This window comes from Schistocerca gregaria, chromosome 3 (assembly GCF_023897955.1).
Source record: "Schistocerca gregaria isolate iqSchGreg1 chromosome 3, iqSchGreg1.2, whole genome shotgun sequence".
NCBI lineage: Eukaryota > Metazoa > Arthropoda > Insecta > Orthoptera > Acrididae > Schistocerca > Schistocerca gregaria.
The window spans coordinates 463,611,153-463,624,463 of NC_064922.1; positions in this window are offsets into that span (position 1 = coordinate 463,611,153).

Here is a 13,311-nt window from a genome sequence, read left to right on the forward strand (position 1 = left end):
TGGTATGTTCTGTTGCTGTGTGTTTCCATTCCATGATTAATGTGATTTGAAGAGAAGTAATAAAATGAGCTCTAACATGGGAAGTAAGCATTTCCAGACACATGTCCACATAACATATTTTCTTTCTTTGTGTGTGAGGAATGTTTCCTGTAAGTTTGGCCGTACCTGTTTTTAACACCCTGCATATCAATATAGTGAATGCAACATGGAAGATACTCTTTTGAAATGTAGTACCACCACAGAACTCCTCTGAGTATTAGATGGGTAGGGTGAATAACTAGTGAAGAGGTACTGATTTAAATCATCAGTCTTCTGACTGGTTTGATGCAGCCCATTACGTACTCCTATCCTTACCAGCATCTTGGGTCCTGCAGCTTCATTTATTTGTTGGATATATCCCAATCTCTCTTATTTCCTGGCAGTTTTTACCGTCTATGACTTCTTCTAGTACTGTGGAATTTATTCCCTGATGTTTTAGAACATGCCGTATCATCCTGACCTGCCTTCTTGTCAGCGTTTTTCACATCTTTTTTCTTTGCCAATTCAGCTGAGAACCTCCTCGTTCCTTATCTTATCAGTCCATGCAATTTTCAACATACTTCTATGACAGTACATCTCAAACACTTAGAATGTCTCTTTTCTCGGTGTTCCTATAGCCCATGATTTTGTACCATAAAATCCTGTGCTCCAAACATTCATTCTCAGGCAGTTCTTCCTGAAATGTGGCCTTTGTTTGATGCTAGTAGACTTTTGGCCAGAAATGCCCTCCTTGCCTGTGCTAGTCTGCTTTTTATGCCCTCTTTGAGTCACCAGTCATTGGTTATTCTGCTTCCTTAACGTCATGATCACCAGTTTTGCTGTTAAGTTTCTTGCTGTTTTCATTTCTGCTACTTCTCATTACTTTCATACCCATTTCACTGTCAATACATAGTCTGCACTCATTAGCCTTTTCATTCTATTCAACAGATCCTGTGGTTCTTCTTCATTTTTACTGAATGTGGTAATATCAATAAATCTTATCATTGATATCCCTTTACCCTGAATTTTAATGCAACTCTTGAACCTTTCTTTTATTTCTGTCCCTCCTTCTTCAACATGTAGATTGAACAGTAAGGGCGAATGGCTGCATCACTGACTTTTACACCCTTTTTGATTTGAGAATTTCGTTGTTGGTCTTTCAGTATTATTGTTCCTTCTTGCTTCTTGTACATTTTGTGTATCGCCTATTTTTCCCTGTAATTTACTCATATTTTTTATCAGAATTTCAAATATCTTGTACTGTTTCATATTGTTGGAAGCATTTCATGGATCGACAAATCCTATGCATGTATCTTCGTTTTTCTTCAGTATTGCTTCTGCAATCAAGTGCAAAGTCAGAACTGCCTTTATGTTTCCTAAAGCTTAACAGATAGTCTGTAATAGATACTCAGTTTTATTTTCTATTCTTCTGTTTGTTGTTCTTGTCAGCAGCATGGATGCATGCAGTGTTACGCAGATTGTGCAATAGTTTTCACATCCGTCTGCCCTTGTTCTCTTTGGAATTGTTTGGATGATATTTTTCCAAAAGTCTGAGCACACATCATCAGTCTCATAGATCCTGCACACCAACTTGAACAGTTGTTTGATTGCCATTTCCCCCCAATGATATTAGAAATTCTGATGGAGTGTTATGTATCTGTGCTGCTTTATTTAATCTCCAGTTTTCCAGAGCTCTAACTGTAATGCTGTATCATCCTTATTGTATATCAAACAATAATCCTAAAAAGCAGAAATAGTAATTACATGTAGTACCTTGTCACCTAAATAAGTATCTGGAATGTAAATAACGAAGTCTGGAAAGACCCACGACACAACATTTTGTTGGTAAAAAGCAGTACCTATGAATCTAGTCCCAACCTCGTTTAGCACTTTGAAGTTGCCATTCTGCAATATGGAGTTAGGAGAGCTATCGTATATAGAAGTTGTCCACATTTGATGCAGACAATATCGTAGTACCCACAGTGGTTACTTTATTGTTGATCGCAATAGCAAAGAGAGTAGCACTCAACACCAGTCGCTGTGGGGCTCTGTTCTCCTGGAAATATTGGGTGCCACATGGCGTGCTAACTCCTACCAGAGACAGTATGTGTGGTAAAATTGTGCATGAAACTATAGGAAACTCCAAAAACTCTGTTTATGCAATGAAGACAAAACATAGTAATAGTGCCATGTAGTACTGTAATCCTCTGTAAAGCACTTATTAGGCAACACACCTAAGGTGTATAAGTTAGGGGTAGCCGACCTGCCACCTAGCGACAGAATGGGTGACGCTACGATTTTAACACGCGGTTCATCCACCGGGCAGAAATATGGGTGGTTCTATTCTACAATGTATCCGCACATACACAGTAGAGGTGGTGTTTCCATGCATTCGCAGACTGCAGAATTTCCAGCAGGCTTTCTTCCTGTTATTGCTGTTACATGGTCAGCAGACAAGAAATATGTAAGCTCTTGAGGACTCTTTCTGGTTATTGCACGAAATATTCTACACATTTTTCACTGAGTAATGTTTATTAATACAATAATAAAACAAATGAGAATGAGAGTTCTCTTTTTAGTTGCCATTGACAAAAGCTGTACATACAATGATTGCTTCTTATTGCAGAAATGGAATGAAACAAAGAGATTATAAGCTTGCTTATAGAGCACGGATCACTGTTATAGAGACATATGGTAAGAAAAGGTGTCTGTGTGATCATCTAGATACATTGAATTGCAATAAAATATGTCGACACGTGTTCAATTCCGAGTTTACATGTTTCATGTAAATGTTCATCTAATTTTATTTTAGATGTGTGCACATTGCCTTAATTGGTGAAATTGCAGCATTTATTTGATTTGCTTGCATCTTTTGTGCTATTTTAGCATGCCAGGAAGGGTAGTGTTGTAAGAAAAGCCGCACCACAAGAATCAGAGCAGTTGTGCTGGGCACGACCACTGAGGACTGGAAATGTTGTGCATGTTCGTGGTTGGATGAAAAAGTGTCCTTCCTTGCTCTGTCACTTGCATGGATGCCATCAAGAAGGCACATCCATTCTGATGAAGTTCCTAAATTCCTGTGAATCTTTGGGCTTAACTCCTTTGTTAACAGGTGGTGTATCTCCCTGTGGGTTCGGGGATTGGAATAGACCCGAGATATTCCTGCTGTCGTAAGAGTTGACTAAAATAAGTTTACGACCTTTCAGCTTACTAGGTTATGGTCCCTTTTTGAGGGTTTGACATCCATCTTTCCAAATTCTACAGAAGTGCAGGCCAATTACGGAAGGACACCTTACAGGGTGCATCATATATCCATCGTGTGCTGAGACCTTCTTCACCTACTGATGTCATGGCTCTGCAACTGCACCCATAATCCAGCTTTTTGGGTGAGGATACCTTATGGGGGTACCTTCTCCCTCTATTGTCCGCTGTCCTCTCCTGCAGCCATGATAATGGTGGATGTTTTGGTGCCCAATATCCAGCACAGTAGCCACTGTGACGTGGAGGGATTGTGACGTACCCTCTTAGTTGTAGCCCTACACTACTCAGGGATTGCACTGCTGATGCTTGAACTGCAAACTCCCCATGTTTGCCAAGGTGTAGATGCCTGTCTTCTTGGAGCATCAGGACGGCCAGCAACAGCCATTACCCCAGGTGGCCTTTTCTGCAGTTGGGTGGCACCTGTGGAGAGAGACCCTGATTGGTGTGGGTAGCGTCAGGGTGGATGGCCCACAATGAAGGGGACCAAGTCATCTCTTGCCAGTCCCAGCAGAAGGCTGGAATTCAACAATGGGCAGTATGACCCCAAGTCATTCCCATCCCTAGCTGCATGATGGGAGGAATATATGGCTACAGGAAAAAAGAGCCATATTCCCCTCATTATTTAGTCTGAAGCAGAACTGATGGGGACTTCATTCTGACTGCAAAGCCTCTATTTTTTTGTTGACAACCTAAAGGATAACTTTGGGGAAGTGGCGGCATTGCCAAAAATGCAGAATGGGTCTGTCCCAATTCAGACAGCATCCCCAGCCCAATCATGGTCGTTGCTCACCTGTGACAAGCTGAGTATTATTCCCATCACTCCCCGTAAAAGCCATAGTCCAGGGGATTATTTCTCATTGTGACCTCATGTTGCAGTTCGACGATGAGCTACGTGTGAATTTACAATGAAGGGGGATTCACTTCGTCTGGCATGTCTGCAAGGGATTGGAAGATAACAGGGTTGCTACTGGTACCTTCATCTTTGCCTTTGAGGGTGATTTGTTACCTGAAAAGTTCAAGATGTATATGTCCTCCCCCCCCCCCCCCCCCCCCCTCCTATACGATGCTACATGCTGGAAATTCAGGCACATGTCTTTCTGGTACAGTTCTGATGCCACATGCCAAGACTGGGATGTACATTGCATCCAAATAACCTGTGTTAACTGTGGAAAGCACCACTCCTACTGCTCACCAGACTGCATGGTTCTTCACAAGGAGAGAGAGATTATGGAGCATAAGAACTGGACCGAGTGACTTACCAAGAGGCCAAATGGAAATATGAAAGGTTGCATTCCTTTCACTTGACATACTCATATGCTGCAGCTATGACGACATCACCCTCGTTGGCAACAGTAGTCTCCTCATCTCTGCCTCTACCAGTGGGCCCTAAGGGCCACCCAACTACACCCCCCCCCCCCCCTTCTGCCCCACCCTTGGTGATTGGGGGCACTTCTTGTTCTGTTACTCACAGAGCTTCTACTTTGGGGGCAACACCTCCCACCTCCCCACACACCGGAGACATCGGTCCCCACCCCCCAGCTGGAGAAGCAACAAACTCCTCTCGCACAGAAGGGATCCTTCCGGACTCTCCATTCCAAAGTCTTCACAAATGCAAAAGTGAACACCAGCCAGTGGCTGAAGGAGTCACAAGCTGCTGGTCAAAGGGCTTCACGCTCTTTCTCTGTCGTGGAAGCAACTATAGGGAAGCCTTCTCAGCAAGCCCGTAAACAGCAATGAGGGGGCAAACTGATGAAGAACAAATCGGTTAAGAAACATGAGACTCCTGTGGCCCCCACACTACCTCTCCCCTCTGAGGACAAGGTGGAGATTCTGGCCTCCCTGGAGGACCTAGGCCTTGCTGGCACCTCAGCTGCAATGGAAATGGATATACATATTCAGTCGGTGGCAGCAGGTCACCCCGAGACATAACCTGCCTCCTTGGTCCCCTCATGCCTTCCCGAACCACAGTAAGCATCATCCTCCAACGGATTCACACCAGTTTTTTCCACCAACAGGCTGAGCTGCAACAGCTCTTAAGCAGTACACCTGCTTTCTGCATTGCCCTTCAAGTAACCTGGTTTCCAGCAATGCAGACCCCTGTTTTTCATGGCTATTGGGGTATTACAAAAATCATACTGACTGTAACAGGATGTTCGGTGGAGTACAAATATATGTTCTCACTTCTGTATATAGTGAACATGTGACCCTTCAAATACCTTCAGAAACTGTGCCGTCATGGTGAGGATGACACAAGCAATTACCATCTGCAACATTTACCATCTTCCAGATGGTGGCATGCCACACCGTGTATTGGCTGCACTAATTTCCCAACTCCCACCAACTTTTCCACTTCTGGGTGATTTTAACACCTATAACCCTTTGTGAGGTGGAATGAATATTACTGTTCCTGATAAAGACGTCAAACATCTGCTAACTTAACTCAACCTTTGCCTCCTAAATACTGGTGCCCTACTCATTTCAGTGTGGCACTTGGCCCACACTTGGCCATTGATCTCTCAGTTTGTAGTCCTGGTCTACTGTCTATCCACTGGAAAGCTCATGATGACTTGTGTAGAAGTGACCACTTTCTGCTCTTCCCCCAGCCTCATTTGCCTGGACATTTGCCCTGATGGGCTCTTATCAAGGCTGACTGGGATGCTTTTACCTCTGCTACCACTATTGGACCTCCATTGCATGATGGCATCGGTGAGATGATCCAAAAAAATTGCTGCTACCATTGTTTCTGTAGCTGAAATGGCAATACCTTGTTCCTCAGATTGCCCCCGCTGGAATATGGTGCCTCGGTGGTTGCCAGAAATCACAGCGTACATTAGAGACCGTAGGCTGGTCCTCCAACACCATAAGTGGCACCCATCCCTGGAGCACCTCATTGCCTTCAAACAGCTCTGTGGCCGAGTCCACCAACTCATCAAATGACAGAACCAGGAGTGATGAGAATGATACATCTCCACATTGGAACATAAAAATCTTCTTGTTAGGTTTTGACTAAGCTCAGACACCTTTACGGATATCAGATCCCTGCAGGTATACCTGGAATTTCCACACATGGAACTGTATATACTGAACCACACACAATCACAGACACAAAGAACTGGTACAGTCCCTTCTTGACTATGGGAGCCTGGAGTATGGTTGAGCATTGCCCTCAGCATTGCGGATGCTGAATCACTCTGGAGTTCGACTTGTGATGGGAGCTTTCCAAAGGATCCCAGTGAACAGTGTCCTCGTGGAAGCTGGGGTTCCTTCATTGTACAGCAGGCAGCAACAAGTGCTTGCAAATTACATCATGCACATTTGCAGCTCACCTCATTATCCATTACTGTCTTCTTTTCCCCAACACGGCAATCCATCTCCCGCAATAGTGGGCCAGATCGAAAATTACAATTGCAGTCCATGTCTGGTCCCTTTTCAGTGAACTCAAGTCTTTTCCTCTACCACCATTTCTCCAGGTCCACTCATGTACACCTCTGTGGTCCATGCCTCGGCCACAGCTTCATCTGGACATGTTGTAAGGGCCATAAGACTCAATTCCTCCTGAGGCCAACCGCTGCCAATTTTTTTCTATTCTCGGTGAGTTCGAGGGCTCAGAAATAATCTACACTGAAGGCTCGATGCTCACATTAGCTTCGCTTATTCTCTTGCTGGACGTACTGAACAGCGCACCTTGCTGGATGGCTGCAGTGTTGTTCACTGCAGAGTTGGTAGCCACCTCTTGTGCTCTTGGGCATATTCGCTCCTGCACAGGTGAGTCCTTTGTCATCTGTAGTGACTCCTCAAGCAGCCTACAAGAACTTGGCCACTGCTTCCCTTGCCATCCCCTGACAATGACTATCCAGGAGTCTATTTTTGCCCTTGAAAACTATGGACATTCAGTGGCCTTCGTCTGGACCCTAGGACATGTCAGAATCCCAGGAAATGAACTTGCTGGCAGGACGGCCAAACACGCTACTGATAAACCAGCTCTAGAGATCAGTCCATCACAGAGTGATCTCTGATCAATCTTAGGCCGTAAAGTTTTCAGGACCTGGAATACCGAATGACATGCCTGAAGTACAACAAAAATTACTTGCTATAAAGGACATGACAGATGTGTGGAGGTCATCCATGCCAGCCATCCACAGGGACTCCATTGTCCTTTGCCGGCTCCCATCAGCCGTACATGGCTGACTCACAGTCACCTCCTCCATTGCACCCACACCAGTGATGCTGTGGCTCTTGATTGACGGTAATCCACATTTTGTTGGACTACCCCAATTTAGCTGCCCTGAGGCTGTCTTTCAACTTTTTAGACACCCTACCTATGGTGTTAGGTTACAATGACTCAATGGCTGATCTAGTTTTAAGTTTTATTCGAGAGAGTGTTGGGGTGGGGGGGGGGGGGGGGTTATCACTCAATCTAAGGATGGGCATGTAGTCTTTTCTTAAAGGCCTTGTCTACATAAATTGTAACTCTACTTAGCTCCCTCTGATGCTGTCTGTTCGACTTCGTGCTTATCCTTTTACATCTGTTTTTCTCCTGCCTTGTGCTTTTAGGCTGGAGATTTTAGTGTAGTGCAGAGTGGCTGGCTCATCCTTTTTTATCCTTGCGATCAACCAGCCTAGGCCATTTGATATATTGTTTTAACACCTTCTACTGCTTTTTTCCTTTTGCTTAATGAGTTCACTTTTGATTTAATTCTTTCATTTTCTCTTTCAATGTGGTTGCCAGTTAGTTTTACAACTTTTTTCTTTCTCCCGATATCAGAACATGATTCTTTTGGGGAATGGTTTTAACCTGAGACATGTTTGAAAGAGGAAAAAGGGTCTGATGACCATGCTGTTTAGTCCCTTTACCCTCCAAACCAACCAGTCAATCAACAAATAGAGTTATATGCCCTGCCTTCACCCCTTCTTTCCAGCCAGAGTCGAACCCAATTCCTGCATCTGGCATTATGTTGTTGTTGTTGCCCTGCCTTTCTCCTAATGCCTAAGGCAGACACTGCCTTGACAAATGCTGTGCAGATAACTGTGTAGTCATGTCTAAAATGCTTTGAAACATGAACACAGGCAATCATTTGCTTATACCAGTATAGCATAAAACGAACACGTTCTCCATAATTTTGAATAATCAAAACATGATTTCATTCTAGCTGGACGAGATAACAATAACTGGTTAATACATACAAAGTTAGACCTCTCAGAAGTTCCGATATGAGTAAATAGCAGAGTTACAAAAATATCAGTTTTCACACTCAATGACGTAACTGACATAACCAAGCACGTGGTTTCGAATTTGTTCCCTTGGAGTGCTGGCGCAGACTACACATTAAGTGTGTCATGTAACAGGCTAATGAAAAGGTTAGCAGTTCCAGACTTGTACGCTTGGGGCGTTGGTGCAAACCTGTATATGTTTGGTGTGTCATGTGATAAGCCCTTTAAATCAAAAGGCTACGGCAATCAGGTGTCAGTGGTGTGCAAAGGCATCTCTGACTGCAAATACTATTTTCAGAATTTAGTCAGTGGTAGGCAGAGAATCAGGGAGCTGCATTGCAATTTGGAAAGTAGTCATTTGGATTCTAAGCATCCACAGTCAGCAGTAGACTATTCTCTGTAATAATTTACTTAAAGTAGCTCTTAGACAAATAGTCTGTAATTATCTAGGTTGTGTGCATATTTTTCAGGTTTCAGGATAGGGACTACAATATTCCCTATCCAGATGGAGGAGAGAACTCCCTCTCACGATAGTTGATTCAAAATCTCCAGGATAGTCCTTGGCTGCTACTGTTCAGGTATTGAAGCAGCTGGGTATCTTGTTGAAATCTGGGGACATATCTTGATGAGACGCTAAAGTGCTTTTGAGTTTCCATTCCTTAAGAAAGGAGTATTGTAAGTTTCTTGGTGTGGGGTAGGGAAAGATCAAGTGCTGTGATCCACTAGGTGTTGGTAATTTATAAAGATAGAGTGATAATTGCAGGCTGCAGAACTTTCTGTAATGTCTGGAGAGTCAGTTATATCATCTCACTTGGGAGAAATTCTAGATATTCCTGGGGGTAGTTGATGCCCACAAATACTTTTCTTAAAGACCATGCCTTCGCTCTGTATCATTTAAATATATTTTGAACAATGGAAAGTGCAGGTTGATATAAATACATTGGCACCTCACCGTTCAGATTTCACATTGAGTTGCAGGCAGGTACAGCGAAGATACTGATGGACCCTAAGTTTTCGGTCAAAGCCTTGATCAGCAAAGAAAGGATAACACACAAGCATGCACACCTCACACATATGACTGCTATCTCTGGCCACTTTAGTCAGACTGCGACTGTTGCATTGAATGAAAGCAGCAATCATGAGTGGAGCAGGGAAGGAGGGATAGCAGAGTGTGGTTGGAGGAGAGAAGAGTCCTGTCTGGTAGAGTGAGCAGCAACTACTGTAGAAGGTGGCAGGACAAGGATTGGGCGGCATGGGGAGGCTGTGGCAGAGGAGGGGAGGGGGGAGGGAAGGGAATGGAGAGTGGGAAAAAGACTAGTGGGTGTGTTGGCAGAGAGCTGGCACAATAATGGTGAGGGGATGTGAATTAGAAGGTGGTTATAGAACAGAGGAGCAGAAACTGTTGGGTGTAAGGATAACTCTCATCTGCGCAGTTCAGAAAAGCTGATGGTGGAGGGGAGGATCCAGATGGTCCGGGTTGTGAAGCAGCCATTAAAATTGAGCATGGTTTTTTCAGCTGCATATTGTTAGATACATGTCACAGCACGGTCCACTTTGTTCTTGGCCACAGTTTGGCGGTGGTCATTCATCCTGTTAGACAGCTGGTTGTTTGTCATATAAATACAAAAATCTGTGAAATGGTTGCAGCAGAGCTGGTACACGACATGGCTGCTTTGACAGGTGGCCTGTCCTCTGATGGGGTGGGAGAAACCTGTGACAGTACTGGAATAGGAAGTGCAGTGTGGGTGGATTGGACAGGTATTGCATCTGGCTCTTCCACAGGGTATGATTCCTGTGGTAAGGGAAGGATGTCCCACATTTCAGGGCATGATGATAGATAAGGCTCTGATGAAGAACGTGGTTCAGTTCTTACATTTCCGGTTTGGTATTGGGTGATGAAGGGAGTGCTCCTTTGTATTTGTTTCTGAGGGATGGTGGGAGAATTGATGGTGTTTGGGGATACAGCATGGAAAATCTGTTTGCAGACTAGGTCTGCCTCACCTTCAGCCCTACACACAAGTTTAACCATGTTGGATATGTCAAAGGCATACTCTCATTCTCCCTGAAACACTTCTTTGCCTCTAATCCCAACATTGAACCCTTTCCAGCTCATAACACCATCCAATCGTTATCTCCCCCCCCCCCCCCCCCTCCCTCCTTTGTGGTCTCCTTCTTTCAGGAATTACATCCATCCAACTGCGTGCCACTATCCTTCCTCAAATCCCATCCTAAATGCACCAACTTTTCATCAGAAGAAAGAACAGCCATACACAACCTCAAAACAGTTCCTCACTTGATCACCCTACCTGCAAGCAAAGGCTCCTCTACTGTATGTTACGAATCACAGGGCCTACCTGGCAGAAGACCTTTGCCAATTGTCTGACTGCTCCACCTATAAACTCTGCTAGAATGATCCCATCCCAGAATTCCAACATGACATCCACCCTGCTCAAAGACTTAGGCACTCCTTAGAAACTCTCCCCAGAATCCATTTCCCTCTTTACCCCAAAGACACCCTGCACACCCACCTTCTACATGCTATGTAAAGTCCACAAACCCAACAATCCTGGGTGCCCTATTTTAGATGGTTTTGGTGGCCCCACTGACTCTTCACCACCCCCACACCTATACCTCCTGGACCTCTACTCGTCACTTTTGATGCCGTTTTCCTATATACCACCATCCTTCACGCTGCTGTTGCACACTACCTCTCCCAACGCCCTTTACACTCCAGACCCACTGCCTCATTCTTCATACATCTTACTAGCTGTATGGTAATATACAACTTCTCCTATGAAGGGAAGGTGTACAAACAAATCTGCAGCACAGCCAAAGGCACCCCCATAGCGCCCTGCTATGCCAACCTGTTTATGGACCATCTAGAGGAAACCACCTAGTCTCCCAAAATCCCAAACCCTTAGTCTGGTTGGGTTCATAGATGATATCTTCGTGATCTACACTGCCAAGAAACCCTATTCTCATTCCTTCACAACCTCAACACCTACTCTCCCATCAGCTGCACCTGCCACTTCTCAGCCCAGCATTCCACCTTCCTGGACTTCGACCATCTCCTCTCTGAAGACTCCATCCACACCTGTATCCACATTAAACCCACCAAAACTATGGTACCTACATTCTAACAGCTGCCATTCTTTATTCACCAAAAAATCCTTCCCATATCACCTGGCCACCCGGATACGGCATATCTGTAGTGATGAGAACTTCCTTGCTCATTATTCTGAAGGTCTCACATAGGCCCTCACAGATGGGCATTATCCCCTAGTCCACAAAGAGATTTCCCATTCCAGATCCCACCACCCCTAGAACCAGTTACAAAGGAGTGACCCCTTGTCACCCAGTACCATCTTGAACTGGAACAGCTGTACCACATACTTCATCAGGGCTTTGATTATCTGTCATTTATGCCCTGAAATGAGAGAGATTCTACGCGAGATCCTTCCCACCCCTCCTAAAGTTTGTTCTGTCACCCACCCAACCTCCAGAACATCCTAGCCTATCTCTGCGCCACTCCTAATCCTACCCCCTTGCCACTGGGATCATATCCCTGTGGATGGTTCAGGTGCAAGACCTGTCCAATCCAGCCACATAGCACTTCCTATCCCAGTCCTGTCATAGGTTTGTCCTACACCATCAAAAGCTGAGCCAACTGTGAAAGCAGCCATGTCATGTACCAGCTCTGCTGCAACCACTGCACAGCTTTTTATGTTGATATGACTACCAACCAGCTGTCTACCAGGATGAATGGCCACTGCCAAACTGTGGCAAAGACCAAAGTGGACCAACCTGTAACTCAAAATGCTTGATTGTAATGGCTTCTTCATAACCCAGGCCATCTGGATCCTTCCCCCCCCCCCCCCCCCCCCCCCATCAGCTTTTCTGAACTGTATGGCTGCAAGTTATCCTTAAAACACATTCTCCACTCCCGAAATTATCCTTGCCTCTACCTATAACAACCTCCGCCTCCCCTTTGAATATGGATAGCTATTGCATATTTTCTGTTATTAAAAGGAGTAGTTTTCTCTACATCTTGGAGTGCATTAGTGTCCATACGCCTCCAGATAAAATCTCTGCGTTGATTGTGATAATGGATAAAATCAGGGACATGATCATCTAAGAAATGCGATTCCTGTATTGCAACACATTTATAGGTGCAATTCTGACAGGATCGGAGTGGACATTAAAATGATTAGGATTTACATTTCAATAAGTAGGGGCCCAAAAAGTTTGCAATAAATGCAAACGTAGATGCGAACTTCGCCTCAAATTGGAAAAACTCAAAATTACCTAGTAAATGCTATGTCATAGTGAATTGTATCCAGAGGAACTATTTCATCAGAAATAGTTTGAAGTAGCTTTATTTTCTGTATATGAATACTGGAAATGTACTCAATTTTCAATTACTTGTATTGCAAGTCATCTAGTGAAGCCCAATTTCTGGAGATAACGTGGATAAAAACGCATTTCCAAAACAGATGTGCACTTGATGATCAGCATCTTAGAACAAAGAAACTTGTACATTTCTGTGCTAGCTAAATCTCAGAAGTTGTTATATTGTGAATGTTTTAATGTGGCAGTTATAGGTGGTGAGCAGTTTGAACTGCAGTTGTGTCAAATGCAGGTAGATGTCAGGTCTGAACTACCTCGTTTATGACACTGTCAGCAAGTAATTACATGGTAACCATTACTAAAAGTTTTGTGTTGTATTTCGTTCATTGTATTTGATTTTGAAACAGATGAAGTAACTAATCCTGATCCAGCACCGAGTTGTATTATGATCATCAGATGTAATATAAATGGATA